This window comes from Periplaneta americana, chromosome 8, assembly GCF_040183065.1.
Source record: "Periplaneta americana isolate PAMFEO1 chromosome 8, P.americana_PAMFEO1_priV1, whole genome shotgun sequence".
Taxonomy (NCBI): domain Eukaryota; kingdom Metazoa; phylum Arthropoda; class Insecta; order Blattodea; family Blattidae; genus Periplaneta; species Periplaneta americana.
The window spans coordinates 45,808,099-45,812,961 of NC_091124.1; positions in this window are offsets into that span (position 1 = coordinate 45,808,099).

A 4,863-nucleotide genomic window follows, 5' to 3' on the forward strand; every position below is an offset into this window, starting at 1 on the left:
CAATTCGAAATGTAGGAGAAAGTTTAATGTATTTTGTAACTATTCGAATTAAAGTCCGTTATGGTTATTTGGCGTTACTTTTGAACGAAATGGATTTGAATTTCCAACACAGAGAAACACTCGATTATGGTACAAAAATTAGGACTAGAAGAAGTTTGTTATTTTATTCTGGATACTTTACAATATATATCCGTCACTCGGAAACCCTAGATTCAGAAATAGCCTATAAAGCGTTTACCCGGTTCCTTGCTTCAGGAATGTAAAACAAAGGAAGCATAAAGATTCTCCGCTATAGAACTAAATAATATTTTTATCCAACTGAAATTGAGAGCAATCCGTGTCCATTAACGAGGAAATAAAGAAGTAAATAAATAATTTAATATATTACAATATAATTTTGATCTAAATAAGTACAATAATTCGCAATGTTGCCAACGAGAACCATTCATCGCCAAATTAAATTATCGGAAACATTATATAGTCTATACCTGTGCGAGAGATGAATTCTTTCCTTGACATGCAGAAACGTGGTGTTCTTGAGAGCTCACACTACATTGCAACCATTTTTGTGTTTCTGGAATACGGAGCGTTTGAATTTGTTATATAATGACTAATGACTCATCTAATACAAGTTATATAATAACTAACTATAGTTATAAACTAGCAAGCAACTGGGTGGGTAGGTGGTTAGGTGGGTAGATAAATAGATAGATAGATAGATAGATAGATAGATAGATAGATAGATAGATAGATAGATAGATAGATAGATAGATAGATAGATAGATAGATGGATGGATGGATGGATGGATGGATGGATGGATGGATGGATGGATGGATGGATGGATGGATGGATGGATGGATGGATGGATGGATGGATGGATGGATGGATGGATGGATGGATGGATGGATGGATGGATGGATGGATGGATGGATGGATGGATGGATGGATGGATGGGTGGGTGGGTGAGTGGGTGGGTTGGAGATGTAAATAAATACATAAATAGATAAGTACTTAAATAAATGTAAATATAAATAATACTCTATATTACATATCATTTATTTAGAAGTATCTGGAAAAATTTAAGCTCCTTGCACAATTAATTTTTGTTTTTTAGATGTGTAGAAATGCATTTTTTACCTAGTATGTAATAGTGATTAAAAAAACTGTGTTTCTAAAAGTTATGCCTCATCCTTTAAAATATCTCTAAATGACGCATTGTTTTTAAATTAATGTATTCGCCTACTTATGAGTTTGCCATATGACAAAGAATAATGGTAATATGACTTAAATCGAATAAAAGATGATAAAACGGAAACAATTAACATTAATTTATTACGACTGCAAAATGTTTTGCATTTGCAATGTAAATATTAGCAGTTTTTAATAATAATTTCTCCATGTGTTGACTTAAGACTTATTACGAAGGTTAATGTAGGCGTGTATCTTTGTTATCGAAGATATACATAATATTATACAAGAATTTTGAACACCTATCCATAACGATTGATTATATTAAAATTAAGTACTGTAGTTATATATTACGACGCCTTTTACAAAAATCCTTTAAACTTTCAATCTTATATATTTAACCGGATATACCTACTCATATTTGTTATTTTCTTCTCTTTCATTACAGTAATTTGTCGTATAATGTACATTTAACATTTGAGTGCAGAAATCCTTACATATTTAGTGCATTATATTTAGCATTGAAATTATTACAAAACTTCAAAAAATCTAGTTGTGGAATATGATACATTAAATCTCCATGATGACTACAGATAAGCGGTTAAGTTCAACTGGGTACTCATTTATCCCCGGATTTATTCTGTCTCATAATACATTTTTTGTAATACATGAGTTAGAAAAAGTTTTTCAAGTTTGGTGGTGGTAACAAAATGCCGGATAAGTTTTGTGCATATCCAGGAGCAAGTGTAATTAACTCAAAGCACACAGACGTGTGGAAGCATGCCACACCGAAGGTAATTCTATGTCTCTTGTTATCTTGACTGCTCCATTACAGGTGATTTCAGTGTTCTAACCATGTCACGTCAAGTGCAAGCACAGAAATTACGTTATATGTTTGTACAACGCGAATACATTCACAATACTTTTGTTTGTACTTTTACTGATATACTTCTCTCTCATTGTCTTACTCTCTTCTCCTTTACCCACGTCCTTTTTCCTTCATTCTACTTAACCTGCCCTTAACATGTAAATCATTTCCTCTTCTCCTCTTACATCGCCTCTCTTCTCATTTTACCCTACTTCCTTTCATCTTTCTCCTTCTCAGCTTCTCTCATTACTATAGTTATAAACTAGCAAGCAACTGGGTGGGTAGGTGGTTAGGTGGGTAGATAGATAGATAGATAGATAGATAGATAGATAGATAGATAGATAGATAGATAGATAGATAGATAGATAGATAGATAGATAGATAGATAGATAGATAGATAGATAGATAGATAGATAGATAGATAGATAGATGGATGGATGGATGGATGGATGGATGGATGGATGGATGGATGGATGGATGGATGGATGGATGGATATCTTCTTAGTTCCCCTTTCCTTTCTCACTGTCTTTCTATCCTTCTACACATACTTCACTTCTTCTCTCCTTATCGTAACTTCTTCTCTTCTCTTCTCTTCTCTTCTCTTCTCTTCTCTTCTCTTCTCTTCTCTTCTCTTCTCTTCTCTTCTCTTCTCTTCTCTTCTCTCTTCTCTTCTCTTCTCTTCTCTTCTCTTCTCTTCTCTTCTCTTCTCTTCTCTTCTCTTCTCTTCTCTTCTCTTCTCTTCTCTTCTCTTCTCTTCTCTTCTCTTCTCTCTCACTCCTCATTCCGCTCTCCTCTATCTCCTCTTCTCTTCTCTTCTCTTCTCTTCTCTTCTCTTCTCTTCTCTTCTCTTCTCTTCTCTTCTCTTCTCTTCTCTTCTCTTCTCTTCTCTTCTCTTCTCTTCTCTCTCACTCCTCATTCCGCTCTTCTCTTCTCTTCTCTTCTCTTCTCTTCTCTTCTCTTCTCTTCTCTTCTCTTCTCTTCTCTTCTCTTCTCTTCTCTCTCACTCCTCATTCCGCTCTCCTCTATCTTCTCTTCTCTTCTCTTCTCTTCTCTTCTCTTCTCTTCTCTTCTCTTCTCTTCTCTTCTCTACACTGCTTTTCTCTCCCCTCGTTTCCTGTCTTCTACCCTTCTTTCCTCTCGTGTTTTCTTCTCTCCTTTCCTTTCCTCTCGTGTTTTCTTCTCTCCTTTCCTTTCCTCTCGTGTTTTCTTCTCTCCTTTCCTCTCGTGTTCTCTACTCTCCTTCCTTTTCATCTTCTCTTCATTCCTCTTCTCTCGTTTCCTCACCTTTCCTCTCATCTCCTCTCATCTCATTTCCTATCCTATCCTATCCTCTCACAAACATAGATCGCACAGAACTAATTCAGAGAAATGAATGAACACTTCAACACATTATTTACAAGAAATAAATCTATATTAACGTGTATCATGCATTCCATATCTGGTTCTTTTTTGTTGCTATTTTATGGAAGGTGCTATGCATGCTTTCATTCCAGACCCAAATCACGATGTCTGTTGTAGGGAACGGAATGCAGATTAAATGTACGCGAAACATGCTCCTTCGCACTATTGAATTAAACCCCGCTTGCCGAAACGGGCTCCACTGCAATATATGATAGTGGCGAAGAAGAACTGCACCACATCACGCGATCCTACAAGCAGTGTTGTGAAGTTCAAGGAGAAGATTCTAAATTCACGATAACTTTAATGAAATTTAATGAAAATTGAAGCATTTTAGCGTATTCTATTCTCTGTCTACATCACTTTACAACTTCCGTTACGTTTCCGAAATAATGTCAATCTCTTGTGGGACGCTAATTCCTCCAGTTTATATAAAAGCAAGTGACTGTGCAGTGTTGGTTTCTATAGCTACTTAAATTATGTTCTCCGTCTTACAATGCTTTTCTTCTGGATCATAGCTTAATCTATACTGTGTAAAGCATAAATGAATATGTTTTACAAATTGTTTGGCATTATGTTATTGTTCTTTAGTCAACTGTTCGAAAATAGGTTGGAACCTCATAAGTGACACTGTTGCGCCAGTAACTCGTAGATCGTCTTCCGTTGGGTAACTATGAGAATCCTTATGGGTTAGGGATGAATGATGTAACAATATGACGCACAGTGTGCAATTTTCCCAGTCTAGGTGGACAAAAATTAAATTTCGAATTGTTTAGTTAGGCATACAGTAGGTGAAAAAGCAATCATGTTATTTAACATTTGAAGAATGCTGTGAGTAATAGTTTTTACTGTTTTATCAGCGGCAAGCTGTATTTAGAATGGTATGAACGACTTCTTCCTAACACTTCTGGCTCCGGTTCAGTCGTAGACAGAGACGCTTTCTACAGGGACATCATTTTATTTTTACTAACATTTTTAATATTAACCTGGCTATACCTTTAGAGAACCGGAAACACCGCTTGCTCCCCCCTCCAAGACTGGAGTTCGATGATACTGGCGTAAAACACAAATCACTCTACTAGGTATAGGATGGAAGAAAAGTAGTTCATCCATTTACGTAAACTAGGAAATATCGCGATTTTGAGTTTGATAATTTTCATTAGGTTTTTCTTTAATCAAAGTACAGTACTGTATTAAGAATAAGTGTTTTTACTCACGAAGTGAGTTATCCATGCGAACGTATTCATTATGCAGTGTATATTATACTGTCTACAGCACATTAGCGTACAATATAGAGAAAGAAGTTAAATTGAAAAATAATCATAATATGAATATTTAAACACAATTTTGAAAATGGTGGCCGTTCATTTCGATACAGGCTTCAGTTCTTTTGTGCATATTATCGCA